The sequence below is a fragment of the Salmo salar genome, chromosome ssa10 (assembly GCF_905237065.1).
Source record: "Salmo salar chromosome ssa10, Ssal_v3.1, whole genome shotgun sequence".
Taxonomy (NCBI): domain Eukaryota; kingdom Metazoa; phylum Chordata; class Actinopteri; order Salmoniformes; family Salmonidae; genus Salmo; species Salmo salar.
Window position 1 is genome coordinate 43,880,742 of NC_059451.1, and position 25,198 is coordinate 43,905,939.

Here is a 25,198-nt window from a genome sequence, read left to right on the forward strand (position 1 = left end):
GGCAGATGCTAAGCTACAGTACTGTTTTGCTAGCACAGACAGGAATATGTTCCAGGATTCTTCCTATGGCATTGAGGAGTACACCACATCAGTCACTGGCTTTATCAACAAGTGCATCGAGGACGTCGTCCCCTCAGTGACTGTATGTACATACCCCAACCAGAAGCCATGGATTACAGGCAACATTCACACTGAGCTAAAGGGTAGTACTGCCTCTTTCAAGGAGTGGGACTCTAAGAAATCCCGCTATGCCCTCCAACGAACCATCAAACTGTAACGGCTGTCGTAGAGAGGGGACCAAAGCGCAGCGTGTTGATTGCTCATGATGAATATTTATTATAACACAAAACGCTAAAGGAAAAATAACAAAGAGAAAAATGAAAGCGCACAGTTCTGTCAGGTACATAAACTAAACAGAAGACAACTACCCACAAACACAGGTGGAAAGAAACCCCTACTTAAGTATGATCTCACACTAGAGACAACGAGGACCAGCTGCCTCTAATTGGAGATCATCCCAAAAACAACAACATAGAAACAGAAAAACTAGAACCTAAACATTGATATACAAAACATAGAAAAACACAAAACACCCCCTGTCACGCCCTGATCTACTCTACCATAGAAAATAACATCTTACTATGGTCAGGACGTGACACAAACAGGCAAAACGTCAATACAGGACTAAGATTGAATCGTACAACACCGGCTCTGATGCTCGTCGGATGTGGCAGGGCTTGCAAACTATTAAAGACTACAAAGGGAAGCACAGCCACGAGCAGCCCAGTGACATGAGCCTACCAGACGAGCTAAATTACTTCTATGCTCGCTTAGAGGCAAGTAACACTGAAACATGCATGAGAGCATCAGCTGTTCCGGACGACTGTGTGATCACGCACTCTGCAGCCGATGTAAGTAAGACCTTTAAACAGGTCAACATTCACAAGGTCGGAGTCCCAGATGGATTACCAGGACATGTACTCCGACCAACTGGCAAGTGTCTTCACTGACATTTTCAAACTCTCCCAGTCTGAGTCTGTAATACCAACATGTTTTAAGCAGATCACCATAGTCCCTGTGCCCAAGAATACTAATGTAACCTGCCTAAATGATTACCGACCCGTAGCACTCACGTCTGTAGCCATGAAGTGCTTTGAAAGGCTCATCATGGCTCACATCAACACCATTATCCCAGAAGCCCTAGACCCACTCCAATTTGCATACCGCCCAAACAAATACACAGATGATGCAATCTATATTGCACTCCACACTGCCCTTTCCCACCTGGACAAAAGGAAAACCTATGTGAGAATGCTATTCATTGACTACAGCTCAGCGTTCAACACCATAGTGCCCTCAAAGCTCATCACTAAGCTAAAGACCCTGGGACTAAACACCTCCCTCTGCAACTGGATCCTGGACTTCCTGACGGGCCACATGGGCCCCTCAGGGGTGCGTGCTCAGTCCCCTACTGTACTCCCTGTTCACTCATGACTGCACGGCCAGGCACGATTCCAACACCATCATTAAGTTTGCTGATAACACAATAGTGGTAGGCCTGATTACCGACAATGATGAGACAGCCTATAGGGAGGAGGTCAGAGACCTGGCCGTGTGGTGCCAGGACATCAACCTCCCCCTCAATGTGATCAAGACAAAGGAGATGATTGTGGACTACAGGAAAAGGAGGACCGAGCACGCCCCCATTCTCATCGACAGGGCTGTAGTGGAGCAGGTTGAGAGCTTCAAGTTCCTTGGTGTCCACATCACCAACAAACTAGAATGGTCCAAGCACACCAAGGCAGTCGTGAAGAGGGCACGACAAAACCTATTCCCCCTCAGGAGACTGAAAGGATTTGGCATGGGTCCTCAGATCCTCAAAGAGTTCTACAGCTGCACCATCGAGAGCATCCTGATTGGTTGCATCACTGCCTGGTATGGCAACTGTTCGGCCTCCGACTGCAAGTCACTACAGAAGGTGGTGCATATGGCCCAGTACATCACTGGGGCCAAGCTTCCTGCCATCCAGGACCTCTATACCCGGCGGTGTCAGAGGAAGGCCCTAAAAATTGTCAAAGACTCCAGCCACCCCAGTCATAGACTGTTCTCTCTGCTAACGCACGGCAAGAGGTACCGGAGCTCCAAGTCTAGGTCTAAAAGACTTCTCAACAGCTTTGGCGCGTGTGATTTGATTTGAAGAGTGACAGTTATGCTAATGATGGAAAAACCTGGGCAGTTTCAGTCAGGATCACAGTGCTGCTCAACTCGTGTCCTTACAGTTTCACTCATTATGTGGTGTGGAGAAGCTCTGCTCTGTTCTCCTAAATTGCTCTGTGTTAGCTCTCATTTATTCAGATTTTTTTGTTTATACACTATCTTGTTCTGACTCCTGACTCAATGATCATCATCCGGTCTGTCTGTGTACTGTAACACACATAACCGGTGTGTTTCAGAGAAGAGCTGTTCATGTTCTCCATGTAGTTTAAGATGGATGTGTCTTTATGTGTGTTTGTGCGTGTGTGTTGTGTGTGTTTAAGTGTGTGTGTGTGTGTGTGTGTGCGTGTGTGTGTGTGTTTATGTGTGTGTTTATGTGTGTGTTTATGTGTGTGTTTATGTGTGTGTACGTGTGTGTGTGTGTACGTGTGTGTGTGTGTGTGTGTGTGTGTGTGTGTGTGTGTGTGTGTGTGTGTGTGTGTGTGTGTGTGTGTGTGTGTGTGTGTTTATGTGTGTGTTTACAGTGGTTGAAAAAAGTATTTGATCCCCTGCTGATTTTGTACGTTTGCCCACTTACAAAGAAATGATCAGTCTATAATTTTAATGGTAGGTTTATCTGAACAGTGAGAGACAGAATAACAACAAATAAATCCAGAAAAACGCATGTCAAAAATGTTATAAAATGATTTGCATTTTAATGAGGGAAATAAGTATTTGACCCCTCTGCAAAACATGACTTAGTACTTGGTGGCAAAACCCTTGTTGGCAATCACAGAGGTCAGACGTGTCTTGTAGTTGGCCACCAGGTTTGCACACATCTCAGGAGGGATTTTGTCCCACTCCTCTTTGCAGATCTTCTCCAAGTCATTAAGGTTTCGAGGCTGACTTTTGGCAACTCGAACCTTCAGCTCCCTCCACAGATTTTCTATGGGATTAAGGTCTGGAGACTGGCTAGGCCACTCCAGGACCTTAATGTGCTTCTTCTTGAGCCACTCCTTTGTTGCCTTGGCCATGTGTTTTGGGTCATTGTCATGCTGGAATACCCATCCACGACCCATTTTCAATGCCCCTGGCTGAGGGAAGGATGTTCTCACCCAAGATTTGACGGTACATGGCCCCGTCCATCGTCCCTTTGATGCGGTGAAGTTGTCCTGTCCCCTTAGCAGAAAAACACCCCCAAAGCATAATGTTTCCACCTCCATGTTTGACGGTGGAGATGGTGTTCTTGGGGTCATAGGCAGCATTCCTCCTCCTCCAAACACGGCGAGTTTAGTTGATGCCAAAGACCTCCATTTTGGTCTCATCTGACCACAACACTTTCACCAGTTGTCCTCTGAATCATTCAGGTGTTCATTGGCAAACTTCAGACGGGCATGTATATGTATTCTTGAGCAGGGGGACCTTGCGGGCGCTGCAGGATTTCAGTCCTTCACGGCGTAGTGTGTTACCAATTGTTTTCTTGGTGACTATGGTCCCAGCTGCCTTGAGATCATTGACAAGATCCTCCCGTGTAGTTCTGGGCTGATTCCTCACCGTTCTCATGATCATTGCAACCCCACGAAGTGAGATCTTGCATGGAGCCCCCTGGCCGACGGATATTGACAGTTCTTTTGTGTTTCTTCCATTTGCGAATAATCACACGAAATGTTGTCACCTTCTCACCAAGCTGCTTGGCGATGGTCTTGTAGCTCATTCCAGCCTTGTGTAGGTCTACAATCTTGCCCCTGACATCCTTGGAGAGCTCTTTGGTCTTGGCCATGGTGGAGAGTTTGGAATCTGATTGATTGATTGCTTCTGTGGACAGGTGTCTTTTATACAGGTAACAAGCTGCGGTAAGGAGCACTCCCATTAGGAGTGTGCTCCTAATCTCAGCTCGTTACCTGTATAAAAGACACCTGGGAGCCAGAAATGTTTCTGATTGAGAGGGGGTCAAATACTTATTTCCCTCATTAAAATGCAAATCAATTTATAACATTTTTGACATGCGTTTTTCTGGATATTTTTGTTGTTATTCTGTCTCTCACTGTTCAAATAAACCTACCATTAAAATTATAGACTGATCCTTTCTTTATCAGTGGGCAAACGTACAAAATCAGCAGGGGATCAAATACTTTTTTCCCCCACTGTATGCGTGCGTGTAACAGTATCATTTAAAAATATATATGTTTTATTTAACCTTTATTTAACTAGGCAAGTCATTTAAGAACAAATTCTTATTTACAATGACGGCCTACATCGGGCAAACCCGGACGACGCTGGGCCAATTGTGCGCCTCCCTATGGGACTCCCAATCACGGCCTCTAGCACTGAGATGGAGTGCCTTAGACTGCTGCGCAACTCGGGAGCCCATCATAAACCTATCATAACCTTATCACCACTTGTGCTTTATTCAGGGTTCTCCTTAACTGAAGTAAAAGATTGGCCTAGATTACTGTTAGGTGTTATTATATTTATGTAACACACACACAGACACAAACACAAACACCTTCACCCATACAGACACAGACGCACACCACACACACCACTGTTGCATGATCCTTGGTTCAAATCATAATAATAATGGGTGGTGGCCAGGCCAGGCTGCAGAGGGAGTGCTAACTGGAGGCCAGAACTTCATTAAATCATAGGGTGGGTAGAGGGCTGGACGCTTAAATCAATTTCAGCTCTCTGGTATGGGGCAGGGGGGTTAGCTGAATCACCTGTGATGATGGAGACATCGAGGAGAGATTGGGGAGGCATTGGGAAACAGATGACAACATTGAGTGTTGAATGTTCATTTTTGCGAGTTCATCCTGATGTCAATTGTTTTTCAAGCTTTACAAGGCACATACCAGCACATCATTTATTTAATTTTTTCATATTTTACATTTAAGTAATTTAGCAGACACTCTTATCCAGAGCAACTTACATGAGCAATAAGGGTTAAATGCGTTGCTCAAGGGCAAATTGACAGATTTTTCACCTAGTCAGCTCGGAGATTTGAATCAGCAACCTTTCGGTTACCACTAGGCTACCTACATCAACTGAGATTGTTTTTAGGAACTGCAATATTGTGTTTATATATCTAACAGAGTATTGCTCTTCATTGAACAACTGCTGTAAGGCCTGGGTGGGTACATTGTTTCATCATCATTCTCATGCCTTCCCAAGAGGGAAATATATTTTTCACCTCCCAAATTTCTAACACCAACATGCATGTTGTTTCTGGTTACCTCATGTACAGGTGCATATAGTGTTTCTCTCCAATCATCCTGCCTCCCGAGTGGCGCAGCGGTCTAAGGCACTGCATCGCAGCACTAGAGGCGTCACTACAGACCTGGGTTTGATCCTGGGCTGTATAACAACCGGCCTTGATCGCTAGAGCCCATAGTGAAAGCTTTCTTCATTAAAGTAACGAGGCCTAGAACATTCCAATCCACAAATACCATACATCCCCATCAGTCAGTAAAAGCCTATGGGTGCTAATGGAACCCAAAGATGTACAAGGCTTATGGGGGACAAGATGCTAGCAGAAGTTTGCCCAAGAGTCAATCATTGATCAAGAGCGCTGGAGGGGAGTTGTTTGATTGGATGAATAGGACTGTGGGAGAGGCACAGCAGCCAACCTCTCACATATTTAATGTCATGATTGAGTATGTGACATTATTTCCAGTCCAAAGTTGCTATTACAAAAATCATAGCAGTACAGCATTAGCCTGCCTTGTACTGTACATTAAGGGGGCCTGTGTGCTAGTATCCTGTCTAGTGATAACATAACCTCCTATCCCATACCTTACAGTATATCTCAACCCATTTTGCATAGCTGGCTAATGAAAGCAGCAGTAATGGCCCTGCACAGTTTAATTTCTCCCATGCTAATGATGCTAATCATTCAAAGCAATAGAGGGACAGCTCCCATGGTTGTGTGTGTGTGTGTGTGTGTGTGTGTGTGTGTGTGTGTGTGTGTGTGTGTGTGTGTGTGTGTGTGTGTGTGTGTGTGTGTGTGTGTGTGTGTGTGTGTGTGTGTGTGTGTGTGAGTGAGTGAATGGCTCAACGGCGATCAAGCACCTCCCTGGTGAGCCAATTTAGCTTTCTTTTATAACGTATACCTCTCTGCTAGGCTATGGCCCCATACGACTGTAACAGAGTGGGTCCTGGGTATCTGGTTCTGCTGGCTGTGATTAGCTAGGTGCTAACCACCGCCCAGCTGGATGGGGGAGAAGGAGAGAGAGAAAGGGAGAAAAATAAGTGAGAAAAGAGAAAGAAATTATTAGGAGAGAGATAGAGACAAATGGAGGGGAAATGTGAGTGAGAGTGCAAGGGAGAAAGAGGATATAGTGAGTAAGGAGAAAGAGACTATTAGGAGAGATAAGGAGTGGGAAGAGAGAGGGGGAAGACAGAAAGTATGTGATGGAGAGAGAGAGCAAGACAGAGAGGATAGAGAGAAAATGTGAAAGAATAAAAAGAGTTAAGAGAGCGAGAGAAAGAGGGGGTCAGTGATGGAGAGAGAGTGAGAGCGAGAGAGAGCGAGAGAGAGAGAGAGAGAGAGAGAGAGAGGGTTAGAGAGAGAGAGAGAGAGAGAGAGAGAGAGAGAGAGAGAGAGAGAGAGAGAGAGAGAGAGAGAGAGAGAGAGAGAGAGAGAGAGAGAGAGAGAGGGTTAGAGAGAGAGGGTTAGAGAGAGAGGGTTAGAGAGAGAGAGAGAGAGAGAGAGAGAGAGAGAGAGAGAGAGAGAGAGAGAGAGAGAGAGAGAGGGTTAGAGAGAGAGGGTTAGAGAGAGAGGGTTAGAGAGAGAGAGAGAGAGAGAGAGAGAGAGAGAGAGAGAGAGAGAGGGTTAGAGAGAGAGAGAGAGAGAGGGTTAGAGAGAGATCGGGAGATGTGGTCAGTTAAAAGGTTAGATAAAGGACAGCCCATGTCCCTAAAACAGATGGCTACAGTCTGTTAAAAACATTCATCAGGCTTGTGCTAAAACCACAGGGCATAGACTGAAAATATAGACTCCATTTATAAACAAGGAATTAGCATACGGTCTACAGAACACTGTCTCCCTAAGCACACTACAGCATGTGGGCAAAGTCAAACCGATTTGGAGAAGCACTTATGAAAATATTAATTTGCCTGTTTTAAAAGCCTTAGAGCTATTTCACTCACCCTCTTGACACTGATAGCTATGGTAGTGAAGGTTTACAGTCTGAAATACACTCCTGACTAGAACCAGACTCCGGTTGTTATAGACTGCTAGAGGAAGCAGCCAGACAGACAGTTGTGAGCAGGAACAGGTTATCACTCCCCCGTTTGGCACTGATAGCTATGGTAAGTGGTCGACTAAAACGTTCCTGACTAAATCCAGATACCAGTTGCATTGAGGAAGCTGACAGACAGTTGTGATCAGGAACAGGTCATGGGGATGTTTTGATTGGATGAAGGACCTGTTTCCTCTTTACTGTCTGTTAGAGATCAGAGCTCAACCACTTCCTCTTGGTCCTCAGCTTACAGATATAGGATCTCAATTTGACCTATATTGTCACAGCAAAAGAATCCTGCAGGAACAGGATTTGAACGTTTAGTCTATAATGTTGCTTGATCGGTGGTTAGGCTAGTAACTGGACAAAAGTAGGCTACATGAAAATTGCTATACTGTTAATATAACCGTGTGTTAGTGTGGGTTTTCAGTGAATTTATGTAAATCATGAAGCAACAGTGCAGGAAAATTCACAGCAACAGAAGAGTGATCAAATTAAGATCCTACATCTGTACACTCTCCTGTTCATTCTGACTGACAGCTGTTACACTTGCTGGACGCCATAGGAGTCTACTGCCATGTATACAGTCTTGTCTCAAGGCAAATGTTTGACATGAGAGCTTTCTGTTTTTATTCAGGACCAGGGTGTTCAGGACTGCCACTGTGCTCTGTCATATGGACTGTCGTTTACTGAATACTTCACTATTACATGTTTTACTAAATAAGTTTTCATAAATAACGTGCCAAAAGTAATGCGCCTTCCTTAAACTCTCTCTTCAATCCATATGGCTCTCATGTTTTCTACGAACAGGAAAACCATTATCTAGGTCTTTAGCTACACATTAAGAGGATCATTTTCAGTGACAAGCACACAATCATTATCGGATTATGATTGGCTGCATGGGAATTATGTGTTTCATAAATGTAGATTAGTGAATTAAACGGGGCTGTCCTGGCCCTTGTACGCCGTAGGCTGTGGTGTTCAAACAACTGGCTCTTCAGGGAAGAGGAACAGCAAAAATGATGGTGTATGACTTTAGGTACCAGGCCGTGTGTGTGTTGTGTGTTTGTGTGTATGTTTGTGCCAAACTGGACATCTGAGGAAGGCTAATTGGCATTAATTCTGCTTCGTTACCACCCCATTCAGCCATAAACAGGTGTTTAGACAGGCAGGACCACATGCGTAAATAGGGGAGAGTAGGGTTAGTTTAGCTTTTTAATTCAGCATCACTCTGTCAAGGGAAATATAGTAACAAAGATGTCTACATATATTTCAGGGTGTGTAACATGTGGAACATTACAGTTTGGAAAACATATTTTGTCCCAAAAAAGTGATCTCTTGCACAACTTTCTCCGGGTATGGGGTAAGTTGAGCCGCGGGACAGGGTAAGTTAAGCCACCCCAAAAATGTCTGTACTGAGTAAAATATTACCAGTACCTTTTTAAAACCATGTCTACATTTTCCCCCAAACACAATTCAACACAATCGCTATTTTGTCTTTTAATAATTTAAAGCATCTTTTAACACAGGCTTAACACCTAACACACACTTTGTACCTTTCATTTTACACTTCCAACACAAGCCCTGTTGTTACCTCATATCCCAGTGATAATGCCTTGTATTACGCCTGGGAAGAAAACACTTCAATTTGCTGAACCATTGGCTCAACTTACCCCAAGGAGAACATGTTGACTACATTAGCCCACACAGCTACAAGGAGGCACTTTCATGCTAGGTTTAGGACCTCATTTAGAAGCTTATAGAGACCCCACATGATGTACAGAACAATCTTTTAATAAAGCATCATTTGACTTGATGAAAATCTGTTTGTTTTTTTTTGGGGGGGGGGGCTGTCAGCCTGTGAACATGACCAGACTGCTATCTGAAGGCCAGGTACTGTCAGCCTGTGAACATGTCCCAGACTGCTATCTGAAGGCCAGGTACTGTCAGCCTGTGAACATGTCGCACACTGCTATCTGAAGGCCAGGTACTGTCAGCCTGTGAACATGGCCAGACTGCTAAATGAAGACCAGGTACTGTCAGCCTGTGAACATGCCCAGGCTGCTATCTGAAGGCCAGGTACTGTCAGCCTGTGAACATGCCCAGACTGCTATCTGAAGGCCAGGTACTGTCAGCCTGTGAACATGTCCCACACTGCTATCTGAAGGCCAGGTACTGTCAGCCTGTGAACATGGCCAGACTGCTAAATGAAGACCAGGTACTGTCAGCCTGTGAACATGCCCAGACTGCTATCTGAAGGCCAGGTACTGTCAGCCTGTGAACATGGCCAGACTGCTAAATGAAGGCCGGGTACTGTCAGCCTGTGAACATGACCAGACTGCTATCTGAAGGCCAGGTACTGTCAGCCTGTGAACATGACCAGACTGCTATCTGAAGGCCAGGTACTGTCAGCCTGTTAACATGGCCAGACTGCTATCTGAAGGCCAGGTACTGTCAGCCTGTGAACATGTCCCAGACTGCTATCTGAAGGCCAGGTACTGTCAGCCTGTGAACATGACCCAGACTTCCCAATATCACCACAGCAAGGGTGCACTGATACCGGAGGCTGTTCAGGCGTGATGAGGAGCAGCTTGTCAGAAAAGGCCTGGTCCATGTAGTAGCCCACCTCCAGAATCAGCCCTCCCTCTGGCCTCCCTCACAACAACAATATCTGGCTTCTTCAGCATATAAGAAAACACATTCTCATCAGCATCAAACCAGGCTCCTCTGACAAACACAAACACAAACATATACTTTTTCAGTCCAGCTGTTAGCAGTTGATGTTATTCTTCAATAACACAAACTACAAAGCAAATCAGGGGGAGAAAAATAGGTTTATTTGAGAAGGACAAATCAAGATGTTATGCTGGGAGGTAGATGTTCTGTCTCCTCTGTCCTCAGCTTTTCTCCACTGAACAAAGGAACAGGATGCCATTTATAACCCCCCAACCTAGCCTGGGGTTGACCAATCAGAAGTCCTTGCAGTACAACTGGCCAATGGCCAAATAACAAGTATCCTGCTCCAGACTCAATGTACAGAACGTAGCACACGTAGCACTGAGTTCAGAAGTGACATTCCACAGATTCTAAATAGATGTTGAACTGAAACCCAACTCCTATTTACAATTCCCTATTGACCATTAGTTCTCTCGTTTTTAGTCCGCTCACCCTCTGCGTTGTGTATTTATCTTCAAAATATTCTTATACGGCCAAGTCTGTAATCACCTTTCATCAACATCAAATTCAAATGAGTCCCTTGTAGACAGAAACAGGGTCACATACAGAGAAGAGCAGGGCCTCTATTATCTAATATTACACATTTATCAGATTAAAACATCTGGAACATTGTGTCCCTAGTGTGGTGCATCTGTCTGGAAGAAATAATATCCTGGCCTTAATTCATTTAACGAGGGGATCATAATAATATCATACACAAAGACTGTGTTGTGGCCTGGTTCCGTGTAGTCTGGCGTCATGACTGACTGACCAGCCATGCCCTGGCAGTCCCCTGTACCCTGCAACTAATGCGCTTACTGACTTTCACAAGACATCCACACCTGGGTCAAAAGTGTTACACACATGGTCACTGTTTCTCAATGAAAACCCCATTCAAACGAAATAATGCTAAGCCCTTGCTCTCTTTTCTAAGACTGCCCCATCTGTAACGATCGTCGTAGAGAGGTGACCAAGATGCAGCGTGGCACGTGTTCATGATTATTTATTTAAATCAAACAAACACTCAAACAAAAATAACAAAGGGAAACGAAAGCGCACAGTTCTGTCAGGATCAGAAACACAAAACAGAAAACAACTACCCACCAATACAGGTGGGAAAAGGCTGCCTAAGTACAACGATAGACAGCTGCCTCTGATTAGGAACCATACTCGTCCCAAAACAAGGAAATACAAAACATAGAATGCCCACTCCACACCCTGACCTAACAAAATAGAGAAATAAACCGAATCTCTCAGGTCAGGGCGTGACACCATCCTGATGATATTAGACTGTTTCAGATGGTTAGGCTGCTTCGGAAACAGGAAATCCAAACCTCAATCCAGTCAGACTGGTGGTACAATTTCACAGGGTGTTTTGTCATCGTTGTTAGTCATGCTTACCTCACAGTGGAACTATTCACACACAACCACACAACCTATAATAATAATAATAATCATGACAAAATTTGTTTCTGAGAGAAGCTAAAGATAGATCAGTAATTTCCAGTAGCGCAGAGAAATATAATACAATCATGTTGAGTTGGTACACTACAACTCAATCAAATCAAGTATAGTCTAAAGCATTTTCAACAGTGAATGTTAAGGCAACCAAAGCATATAGGCAGTGGGGTATAAATACACCAGTGATGATGGCTATGGACAGAGCTTAGCAGTAGAAACACATCAATGAATAATAGTGAATAACATTAATATTTCTGTCAGAGTAGAACTGATCAAATTGGATCCTCTCCTGATCTGGTACGAATCCAGAGGGTGCCTTGCTTCAGCTATGTTATTGGACAAACAAGTATTGTACACACACACACACACACACACACACACACACACACACACACACACACACACACACACACACACACACACACACACACACACACACACACACACAGAGAGTAAGTGAGGGTGAGAGAGGGAGGCAGAGAGAGAGAGAGCGAGAGAAAGAGAGAGGAAGGGAGGGAGAGAGAGAGAGAGAGAGAGAGAGAGAGAGAGTGAGAGAGAGAGAGAGAGAGAGAGAGAGAGAGAGAGAGAGAGAACCTCTAAATCTGAAAACAAAGAACCTGGGTCCAAGGCTTTAGCTTAATACACAAAGATAAACGATTTTAGTTTGAAGAGCTTATACATTATTACTTCCTTATACATGTGATTATAATACATGAATACTATAAATCCATGCTATCTGTGGAGCTGAATGTATCATTAATAAGGTATATGCCTGGAGGACACAGCCTAATAAATATGGCTGCTTGTTAATATTTAAAACGCTTAACTGAATAACAATCAATAGCTACAATTCATTGAACTTTGGGATAAAAATCTGAAAGTACAGCTTGTTACCATAGTATTTTTCAGTATATACAAATACCAGCTGGATTTGGAATGCAGCATATAGTAAAGAATCACCATAAAACCATAAAGCCAGTGGTTGAGTCTCAGGACCCCCAGAAGGCTGTCTATTGGGAATGGTCATGACAGACTGGTAGAGATTATGGATCAGAGATAATTAGATGTAATTCTGTCCACACTGTACTGTGAGTCCACACCACCAATGGCTACAGTACAGCTCAGAAAGAGGTTAGGCCAAAGAGAGCAAACTAAAGGAACTAAGGAGCCATTGTTTTCAGAGCTGGCTCTCATGTTTTCTATACAAACATAGTGAATGTCACGACTGTAATCCCGATCTACCCAATCTATGAAGGGATCTGTTAGAATACGTCATCTGACTGTCATCATCAACTGTCATCAACTGTCATCAAATATCATTATCATGGAGCATCAACAGTAACTCCAACAGAAACATATCATACTAGAATAGAAGAAGCCAGTGATATATCCACTAAGGAACATAGATACAATACAATATTTCATCATGCTTTTATCTTTATTGGTTTGCAGCAGCAGCCTTCAAAACATGTTCAATAACACAGAGTGGTATGAAATTGGACAGCAATCATTTTCACCATAGAAATCCTCTGTCCTGTAGCTAGTGGAAAATCGGAATTAGAGGCGGGGCGTATGAAAGGCCTAACATACGCAGATTGATCACAACAAATTATAGCAATAGCACAGAGAAATGGATTTAAATGTTCTTCTTTCAGGAAAAAAAACGGTTTCATTTATTTCTAAAACATAATTTCATGCTATGAATGAATCCAACTTCCAGATCCATACATGACTCATCTACTTTAAACCACACAAATGTTCTGTCACATACAGTTGAAGTCGGAAGTTTACAAACACCTTAGCCAAATACATTTAAACTCAGTTTTTCACAATCCCTAACATTTAATCCTAGTATGTAACGGCGTTGGTAGTCGTGTTGTAGGAATGAATGAGGCGCAGGAAGCAACGAGCACAGGGAGTGTTGTTTTTTAATAACACTTTGAGAGAAGAAAGCAAAGTTCCCAAACACAGGGGAATAAATATAAGGTACGACAATGCCAAGCCGACACGAACTAGACAGTCGAATACAACAATTAATCCCGCACGACAAGGAGCGGGCCAGCTAAACTAAATAGCCCCTCTAATGGCTAATTGACCACAGGTGTCTAAAATAAAAAAAGGGAAAAGCAAAAGGGAATCGGTGGCAGCTAATAGGCCGGTGACGACGACCACCGAGCGCCACCCGAGCAGGAGGCGGCGCCACCCGAGCAGGAGGCGGCGCCACCGTCGGTGGGAATCGTGACATAGTAAAAATTCCCTGTCTTAGGTCAGTTAGGATCACCACTTTATTTTAAGAATATGAAATGTCAGAATAATAGTAGAGAGAATGATTTATTTCAGCTTTTATTTCTTTCATCACATTCTCAGTGGGTCAGAAGTTTACATACACTTAATTAGTATTTGGTAGCATTGCCTTTAAATTGATTAACTTGGGTCAAACGTTTCGGGTAGCCTTCCACAAGCTTCCCACAATGAGGTGGGTGAATTTTGGCCCATTCCTCCTGACAGCTGGTGTAACTGAGTCAGGTTTGTAGGCCCCCTTGCTCGCACACACTTTTTTAGTTCTGCCCATAATAGAATAATTTGTATGTTTAAGAATAATGGCTAAAGTGTTCCACTCTGAAATAGTATGATAGTGTGAAATGTTTGAGAAGCATGAGAAGATAAAACGAGGAGGTGTGTAGAGCTGTTAGAATTTTAATACCAGGGTATTATATTCTTTAGTAGAGATGTAAGTAGAGTGAAGATGTAGAGTAGATAATAGAAAAACATTAGAGGTTTTCAAACCAAGAGGGCCCCAACTGGGGAGGGAATGTGAAAGCCTTGAAGGATGGGACAAAATGTATGGTTCTTTGTGGATAGTGGAGAAGTACTGGTTGTTTGAGCAGGGAGTGGTCTAAAGATAGGAATGTGTGTATGTATTATAAATAGAGGTCGGCAGATTATGATTTTCCAACGCCGATACCGATACCGATTATTAGCGGGCCAGGAAAACCCGAAACCGATTAATCGGCCGATTTTTTGCATGTATTTATTTGTAATAATGACAATTACAACAATACTGAATGAACACTTATTTTAACTTAATATAATACATCAATAAAATCAATTTAGTCTCAAATAAATAATGAAACATGTTCAATTTGGTTTAAATAATGCAAAACAAAGTGTTGGAGAAGAAAGTAAAAGTGCAAAATGTGCCATGTAAGAAAGCAAACTTTTCAGTGCCTTGCTCAGAACATGGGAACATATGAAAGCTGGTGGTTCATTTTAACATAAGTCTTCAATATTCCCAGGTAAGAAGTTTTAGGTTGTAGTTATTATAGGAATTATAGGACTATTTCTCTCTATACGATTTGTATTTCATATACCTTTAACAATTGGATGTTCTTATAGGCACTTTAGTATTGCCAGTGTAACAGTATAGTTTCCGTCCCTCTCCTCGCTCCTACCTGGGCTCGAACCAGGAACACATTGACAACAGCCACCCTCGAAGCAGCGTTACCCATGTAGAGCAAGGGGAACAACCACTCCAAGTCTCAGAACGAGTGACGTTTGAAACGCTATTAGCGCGCACCCAGCTAACTAGCTAGCCATTTCACATCGGTTAAACCAGCCTAATCTTGGGAGTTGATAGGCTTGAAGGGGTGGGTATAATTTGTGGAACGTTCCAACAGGAATCTGTTATAAAAAACGTAAAGTTAAAGGTTGCCAACCAACAACGCATACAAAGTAGCAACGCATACAAACCTAGCTAACTAGCTGCCAAATAGGCATCAACTCACCACGTAGCTTATTCTTAATGTTTGTCCATAGGCAACCAGAGTGAGGACAGACATTTTCGGAATAAACGCGATGAGTGAAAAATGCAATGAAATAGACCACTCCCTACCCAGTATCTTATTCTGCCGCTATACAACTTTGTATGCGTTGTTTTTTGGCAACCTTGTTATTTACAACGTTTTTGGAATAGATTCCTGTTGGAACGTTCCACAAATTATACCCACCCGGCTTGAAGTCATAAACAGCTTGAAGCACAGCGAAGAGCTGCTGGCAAAACGCACGAAAGTGCTGTTTGAATGAATGCTTACGAGCCTGCTGGTGCCTACCACTGCTCAGTCAGACTGCTCTATAAAATATCAAATCATAGACTTAATTATAATATAATAAACACACAGAAATACGAGCCTTAGGTCATTAATATGGTCGAATCCGGAAACTATCATCTCGAAAACAAAAAGTTTTTTCTTTCAGTGAAATACGGAACCGTTCCGTATTTTATCTAACGGGTGGCATCCCTAAGTCTAAATATTCCTGTTACATTGCACAACCTTCAATGTTATGTCATATACATATGCCGAGCGGAAATGGAGGAAAACTCGCCTCCCTGCGGACCTGGCATCCTTTCACTCCCTCCTCTCTACATTCTCCTCTTCTGTCTCTGCTGCTAAAGCCACTTTCTACCACTCTAAATTCCAAGCATCTGCCTCTAACCCTAGGAAGCTCTTTGCTACCTTCTCCTCCCTCCTGAATCCTCCTCCACCTCCCCCCCCCTCCCTCTCTGCCGATGACTTCGTCAACCATTTTGAAAAGAAGGTTGACGATATCCGATCCTCGTTTGCTAAGTCAAACGACACGGCTGGTCCTGCTCACACTGCCCTACCCTGTGCTTTGACCTCTTTCTCCCCTCTCTCTCCAGATGAAATCTCGCGTCTTGTGACGGCCGGCCGCCCAACAACCTGCCCACTTGACCCTATCCCCTCCTCTCTTCTCCAGACCATTTCCGGAGACCTTCTCCCCTACCTCACCTCGCTCATCAACTCATCCTTGACCGCTGGCTACGTCCGCTGGCTACGTCCCTTCCGTCTTCAAGAGAGCGAGAGTTGCACCCTTTCTGAAAAAACCTACACTCGATCCCTCCGATGTCAACAACTACAGACCAGTATCCCTTCTTTCTTTTCTCTCCAAAACTTGAACGTGCCGTCCTTGGCCAGCTCTCCTGCTATCTCTCTCAGAATTACCTTCTTGATCCTAATCAGTCAGGTTTCAAGACTGGGCATTCAACTGAGACTGCTCTTCTCTGTGTCACGGAGGCTCTCCGCACTGCTAAAGCTAACTCTCTCTCCTCTGCTCTCATCCTTCTAGACCTATCTGCTGCCTTTGATACTGTGAACCATCAGATCCTCCTCTCCACCCTCTCCGAGTTGGGCATCTCCGGCGCGGCCCACGCTTGGATTGCGTCCTACCTGACAGGTCGCTCCTACCAGGTGGCGTGGCGAGAATCTGTCTCCGCACCATGCGCTCTCACCACTGGTGTCCCCCAGGGCTCTGTTCTAGGCCCTCTCCTATTCTCGCTATACACCAAGTCACTTGGCTCTGTCATATCCTCACATGGTCTCTCCTATCATTGCTATGCAGACGACACACAATTCATCTTCTCCTTTCCCCCTTCTGATAACCAGGCGGCGAATCGCATCTCTGCATGTCTGTCAGACATATCAGTGTGGATGACGGATCACCACCTCAAGCTGAACCTCGGCAAGACGGAGCTGCTCTTCCTCCCGGGGAAGGACTGCCAGTTCCATGATCTCGCCATCACGGTTGACAACTCCCTTGTGTCCTCCTCCCAGAGTGCTAAGAACCTTGGCGTGATCCTGGATAACACCCTGTCGTTCTCCACTAACATCAAGGCGGTGACCCGATCCTGTAGGTTCATGCTCTACAACATTCGCAGAGTACGACCCTGCCTCACACAGGAAGCTGCGCAGGTCCAAATCCAGGCACTTGTCATCTCCCGTCTGGATTACTGCAACTCGCTGTTGGCTGGGCTCCCTGCCTGTGCCATTAAACCCCTACAACTCATCCAGAACGCCGCAGCCCGTCTGGTGTTCAACCTTCCCAAGTTCTCTCACGTCACCCCGCTCCTCCGCTCTCTCCACTGGCTTCCAGTTGAAGCTCGCATCCGCTACAAGACCATGGTGATTGCCTACGGAGCTGTGAAGGGAACGGCACCTCCATACCTTCAGGCTCTGATCAGGCCCTACACCCAAACAAGGGCACTGCGTTCATCCACCTCTGGCCTGCTGGCCCCCTTACCTCTGAGGAAGCACAGTTCCCGCTCAGCCCAGTCAAAACTGTTCGCTGCTCTGGCACCCCAATGGTGGAACAAGCTCCCTCACGACGCCAGGACAGCGGAGTCAATCACCACCTTCCGGAGACACCTGAAACCCCACCTCTTTAAGGAATACCTAGGATAGGATAAAGTAATCCTTCTAACCCCCCCCCCCTTAAAAGATATAGATGCACTATTGTAAAGTGGTTGTTCCACTGGATATCATAAGGTGAATGCACCAATTTGTAAGTCGCTCTGGATAAGAGCGTCTGCTAAATGACTTAAATGTATTGTAAATGTAATAATTACGTAAAATTCTGGCAAATTAGTTCCCAACGAGCCAAACTGTTGCATATACCCTGACTGCGTGCAATGAATGCAAGATAAGTGACACAATTTCATGTTAGCAGGCAATATTAACCAAATATGCAGGTTTAAAAATATATAGTTGTGTATTGGTTTTAAAGAAAGGCATTGATGTTTATGGTTAGGTACATTGGTGCAACGACAGTGCTTTTTTGCGCAAATGCGCTTGTTAAATCAACACCCGTTTGTCGAAGTAGGCTGTGATTCAATGAGAAATTAACAGGCACCGCATCGATTATATGCAACGCAGGACATGTTAGATAAACTAGTAATATCATCAACCATGTGTAGTTAACTAGTGATTATGTTAAGATTGATCGTTTTTTTATAAGATAAGTTTAATGCTAGCTAGCAACTTACCTTGGCTTCTTGCTGCCCTCGCGTAACAGGTAGTCAGCTTGCCATGCAGGCTCCTCGTGGAGTGCAATGTAAGGCAGGTGGTTAGAGCATTGGACTAGTAACTGGAAGGTTGCAAGAACGAATCCCCGAATCCCCCCTGAACAAGGCAGTTAACCCCCGTTCCTAGGCCGTCATTGAAAATAAGAATGTGTTCTTGATCTGACTTGCCTAGTTAAATAAAGGTGTAAAAAATACATATATATATATATATATATAATAATAATACTCGGCAAATCGGTGGCCAAAAATACCGATTACCGATTGTTAGGAAAACTTGAAATCTGCCCTAATTAATCGACCATTCCCTTTAATCGGTCGACCTCTAATTATAAAAGGACTGGGTCCTCATTTTTGACTTTAGAGCTCTCATGAATAAAAATCGACTAACCTTTTTTTTTAAATCTGAGACTTTGCCCAATTATTATTGAACCCAGAGTCTTACAAACCTCGGGAAATTGGTCAAAGATGAAATGATTGTTTAATTATCATTATTGGGATTGAAAATTCTCATGACAGCCCAGACATTTTTTAAAGGCTTGAGGTCAGGGCTTTGTGATGGCCACTCCAATACCTTGACTTTATTGTCCTTTAGCCATTTTGCCACAACTTTGGAAGTATGCTTGGGGTCATTGTCCATTTGGAAGACCAATTTGTGACCAAGCTTTAACTTGACTCATGTCTCGATGCCATCAATTTTGTGAAGTGCACCAGTCTCTCCTGCAGAAAAGCACCCCCACAATATGATGCTGCCACCCCCGTGCTTCACGGTTGGGTTGATGTTCTTCGGCTTGCAAGCCTACCCCTTTTTCCTCCAAACATAACGATGGTCATTATGGCTAAACAGTTCTATTTTTGTTTCATCAGACGAGAGGACATTTCTCCAAAAAGTACGATCTTTGTCCCCATGTGCAGTTGCAAAACGTAGTCTGGCTTTTTTTTATGGCAGTTTTGGAGCAGTGGCTTCTTCCTTGCTGAGCGGCCTTTCAGGTCATGTCGATATAGGACTCGTTTTACTGTGAATATAGATACTTTTGTATCTGTTTCCTTCAGCATCTTCACAATGTCCTTTGCTGTTGTTCTGGCATTGATTTGCATTTTTCGCACCAACGTACGTTCATCTCTAGGAGACAGAACGCGTCTCCTTCCTGAGCGGTATGACGGCTGCGTGGACCCATGGTGTTTATACTTGCGTACTATTGTTTGTACAGATAAACGTGGTACCTTCAGGCGTTTGGAAATTGCTCCCACTTGTGGAGGTCTACAATTTTTTTCTGAGGTCTTGGCTGATTTCTTTAGATTTTCTCATGATGTCAAGGAAAGAGGCACTGAGTTTAAAGGTAGGTCTTGAAATACATCCACAGGTTCACCTCCAATTGACTCAAATGATGTCAATTAGCCTATCAGAAGCTTCTAAAGCCATGACATATTTTTCTGGAAATTTCCAAGCTGTTTAAAGGCACAAATTACTTGTGTCATGCACAAAGTAGATGTCCTAACCGACTTGCCAAAACTATAGTTTGTTAACAAGAAATTTGTGGAGTGGTTGAAAAACAAGTTTTAATGACTCCATCCTAAGTGTATGTAAACTGACTTCAACTGTAGGTGCTGTAGAAAACCTGCCTGGACGGATGGATGACGGCACATTTATATAACCCAGTGTGTTTACTGATGATTTAGACCTAAAAATCCTCTCTGGCAGATAGCTGCCAAACCGCCAATCTGTTTACATAAGGCATACACACCATGAGAGACACACACACACACACTCTCTTTCATACACACACACACACACACACACACACACACACACACACACACACACACACACACACACACACACACACACACACACACACACACACACACACACACACACACACACACACACACACACACACACACGTGAGTGACACACAGACAGGAAATGACTGTGTCTGAACTAAAGTTTTTGTGCACTGAAGGCGATGATCCCTTATTGGATCGAAATCACATTTTATTGGTCACATACACATGGTTAGTAGATGTGTAGCGAAATGTGTAGCGAATTGACCCAGATTCCACAGCAAAACATAATACACACAATCTAGTAAAGGAATGGGATAAGAATATATAAATATCAAATATATGGATGAGCAGTGACAGAGCGGCTAAGATGCAATAGATAGTGTAGTATACAGTATATACATAAGAGATAAGTAATGCGAGATATGTACACATTCTTAAAGTGGCATTATTAATGTGAATAGTGTTACATTTATTAAAGTGGTCAATGATATCAAGTCTGTAGGTAGGCAGCCGCCTCTCTGTGCTAACAATCTGATGGCCTTGAGATAGAAGCTGTTTTTCAATCTCTTTGTCCCAGTTTTGATGTATGTGTACTGACCTCGCCTTCTGGATGGAAGTGGGGTAAAGAGGAAGTGGCTCGGGTGGTTATTGTCCTTGATGATCTTTTTTGCCTTTCTGTAACATCGGGTGTTGTTGGTGTCCTGGAGGGCAGGTAGTTTGCCCCTGGTGATACATTGTGCAGACCACACCAGGATCTGCGGAGTGGAGATGTTGTTTCCTACCTTCACCACCTGGGGGAAGCCCGTCAGGAAGTCCAGGAACCAGTTGCACAGGGCGGGGTCAAGACCCAGGGACTCAAGCTTAATGATGAGTTTGGAGGGTACTATGGTGTTGAATGCTGAGCTGTAGTCAATGAACAGCATTCTTACATAGGTATTTCTCTTGTCCAGATGGGTTAGGGCAGTGTGCAGTGTGATAGCGATTGCATCGTCTGTGAACCTATTGGGGTGGTAAGCAAATTGAAGTGGGTCTAGGGTGACAGGTACGGTGGATGTGATATGATCCTATGATCCTTGACTAGTCTCATGTCCGTAAACACACCAGCCAGCTGGTCTGCGCATGCTCTGAGGATGCAGCTAGGGATGCCGTCTGGGCCGGCAGCCTTGCAAGGGTTAACACATGTTTTACTCACGTCGGCCACAGAGAAGGAGGGCCCACAGTCTTTGGTAGCGGTTCGTGTCGGTGGCACTGTATTGTCCTCAAAGAAGTTGTTTAATTGGTCTGGAAGCAAGACGTTGATGTCCGCAACGGGGCTGGTTTTCTTTTTGTAAACCGTGATTGTCTGTAGACCCTTCCACATACGTCTCGTGTTTGAGCCGTTGAATTGCTACTCCACTTTGTCTCTGTACTGACACTTTGTTTGTTTGATTGCCTTACGGATGGAATAACTACACTGTTTGTATTTGATCATGTTTCCAATCACCTTGCCGTGATTAAATGCGGTGGTACGTGCTTTCAGTTTTGCGCGAATGCTGCCATCAATCCATGGTTTCTGGTTAGGTCAAGGCTTTAATCGTCACAGTGGGTACAACATCTCCTATACACTTCCTTATAAACTTGCTCACCGAGTCAGCGTATACGTCAATGTTGTTATCTGAGGCTACCCAGAACATATCCCAGTCCACATGATCGAAGCAATCTTGTAGCATGGAATCTGATAGGTTGGACCAGCGTTGGATAGACCTAAGCACGGGCGTTTCCTGTTTTAGTTTCTGCCTTTAGGAGGGGAGCAACAAGACGGAGTCATGGTTAGATTTTCCAAAAGGAGGGCGGGGGAGGGCCTGGTATGCATCGCGGAAGTTAGAGTAGCAATGGTCGAGCGTGTTACTCGCTTGTGTACTGCAATCGATATGTGGATAGAATTTAGGCAGCCTTGTTCTCAAATTAGCTTTGTTAAAATCCCCAGCTACAATAAACGCTGCCTCAGGATATATGGTTTCCAGTTTGCATAAAATCCAGTGAAGTTCCTTGATGTCCGTCTTGGTATCCGCTTGCGGGGGGATATACACGGCTGTGACAATAACGGAGGAGAGTTCTCTTGGGAGATAATACGGTCGGCACTTGATTGTGTGGAATTGAGGTATTGCTCGCCACACTATCTACCAAGAGAGTTCACATCTATATTATTCGTAGCCGCCTATTTACCACCATAATCCAATACTGGCACTAAGACAGCAATCAACGAGCTGTATAAGCCATAAGCAAACAAGAAAATGCTCATCCAGATGCGGCACTCCTAGTGGCCGGGGACTTTAATGTTGGCAAACTTACATCCGTTTGAACTCATTTCTACCAGCATGTCACATTTGCAACCAGAGGGAAAAAAACTCTAGACCATCTTTACTCCACACACAGAGACACATACAAAGCTCTCCCTCACCCTCCATTTGGCAAATCTGACCATAATTCTATTCTCCTTATTCCTGCTTACAAGCAAAAACTAAAGCAGGGAGTACCAGTGACTCGCTTAATGCAGAAGTTGTCAGATGACACGGATGCTACGCAACAGGACTGTTTTGCTAGCACAGAGTGGAATATGTTCCGGGATTCATCCAATGGCATTGAGGTGTATACCAACTCAGCCACTGGCTTCATCAATAAGTGCATCGACGACGTCGTCCCCACAGTGACCGTATGTACATTTACAACCAGAAGCCATGGATTACAGGCAACATCCGCACCGAGCTAAAGGCTAGAACTTCCACTTTCAAGGAGCGGGACACTAATCTAAACGCTTATAAGAAATCCCGCTATGCCCTCAGACGAACCATCAAACAGGCATAGCGTCAATGAAGGACTAAGATTGAATTCTACTACAATGGCTCTGATGCTTGTCGGATGTGGCAGGGCTTGAAAACTATTGCTTATTGTTTATTACTTCACTGGCTTTGGCAATTTGAACATATGTTTCCCATGCCAATAAAGCCCATGAATTGAAATTGAATTGAGAGAAAGAGAAAGAGAGAGAGAGAGAGAGACACACAGACAGACAGACAGAGAGAGACAGCAAGACAGAGAAAGAGACAAACAAAAAGGGACAGACAAAAGGAGATAGAAAGGAGAGACAGTGACAGAGAGCGAGAGAGAGATCGAGAGACGGAGAGAGAGGAAAGGAGAGGCAGAGAATCAGGGACAGAGATAGAAGCAGAATGAGAGAATAAATAATGCTAGCAGTCACTTGCTCTAGACCCCAGCTGCCTAGAAATGGGCAGAGTGGGAGTGAAGAAGGAAGACAAATATAAGTGATATTTTTCATTATGTTTTGAGAAATGAAAACACAATGAGTTTTGTGTGGACCGCCCAGTCATCTGAATAGATCAGAGTTTTGTTGTGCGGGCACCACACAGAGAGAATCTCCATTCTGTGTCTAGCCTTTCTCTACTGGAAAACACAAAAAGATAAGATTGTTGTAGGAGAAAAGAGCATGAGCAGGAGAAGAATAGAGCACTAGAGGAGAGGTGAAAGTGTTCAAGGAGAAGGTGAGAACGATGACGTGTGCCAGAGAACAAAGCATTAGAGAGCTGGCCACCCCCGCAGAGAAGCCAGCAAAACAGCCCACCTCAGACCCTGACCATAGCCTCGACATCACAGCAGGACAAACAAATGAAGAACCAAAAGCCCAGGGGATCCCACACCCTCTGAACAATCCCTTTCAGCCACCCTGACAGCCCTCCTGACGACCCCCCCACACCCACTGAGGACATACACAAGCCACAGATTGCACTCCGTATGGACTCAAAAGGGAAATATATACAACAACAAAAAACCTTTTACCAAACACACAGTTTCTAAACTCTGGTGTCCAAACACCCAGCACGCCCTCGACCTTCTGTCTGAGGACCAACTAGGTTCACCTGGCCAATTAATAATATACACAGGCACAAACGACCTGAGAACACAGCACTCAAGGAAGTGATTGAAAAAGCAGTTATCTCCAACCTGCTTCCACGACAAGACTTCCCCCCTGCTACCATACAAATCAAATAAAAAATCTAATCAAATTTTCTTAGTTACATATGCAGAATACAACACCTTACAGTGAAACGCTTACTTACGAGCCCCTACCCGACAGCGCACTTTCAAAAACTATGGATAAGAATAAGAGATAAAAGTAACAATAATTAAAGAGCAGCAGTAAATATATACAGGGGGGTGCCAGTACAGAGTCAATGTGCGGGTGCACCGGTTAGTTGTGGTAGTATGTACATGTAGGTAGAGTTAATTAAAGTGACTATGCATAGATAATAAATAATGAGTAGCAGCAGTGTAAAAACAAAGGGGGGGGACATTGTAAATAGTCTGGGTGGCTATTTGATTAATTGTTCAGCACTCTTATGGCTTGGGGTTAGAAGCTGTTAAGGAGCCTCTTGGTCTTACACTTGGTGCTTCGGTACCACTTGCCCTGCGGTAGCAGAGAGATCAGTCTATGACTTAGGTGACTGGAGTCTTTGACAATTTTTTGGGCCTTCCTCTGGCACCGCCTGGTATAGAGGTCCTGGATGGCAGGAAGCTTGGCCCCAGTGATGTAGTGGGCCATTCGCACTACCCTCTGTTGTGCCTTGCGGTCGGAGGGCAAGCAGATGCCATACCAGGAGGTGATGCAACCAGTCAGGATGCTCTCGATGGTGCAGCTGTAGAACCTTTTGAGGATCTGATGACCCATGCCAAATCTTTTCAGTCTCCTGAGGGGGAATAGGTTTTGTCGTGCCCGTTTGACGACTGTCATGGTGTGCTTGAACCATGTTAGTTTGTTGGTGATGTGGACACCAAGTACCTTGAAGCTCTCAACCTGCTCCACTGCAGCCCCGTCGATGAGAATGGAGGCGTGTTCGGTCCTCCTTTTCCTGTAGTCCACAATCATCTCCTT

General features: G+C 44.3%; 1 protein-coding gene across 2 annotated transcripts in view; it reads right to left on the reverse strand.

Annotated features, from left to right (window-relative positions):
* Positions 1 to 25,198, reverse strand: part of pde4ba (phosphodiesterase 4B, cAMP-specific a) — a 336,700-nt gene that overhangs the window by 265,410 nt on the left and 46,092 nt on the right. The window contains exon 1 of one of the 2 annotated variants that reach the window (XM_045687797.1): positions 7,342 to 7,569. The exons of the other annotated variant lie outside the window; for it this stretch is intronic. The gene's annotated coding sequence lies outside the window, so the exon portion shown is untranslated. Of the gene's footprint in view, positions 1 to 7,341; positions 7,570 to 25,198 lie in introns of those variants that run through there. 2 annotated transcript variants of the gene reach the window in all.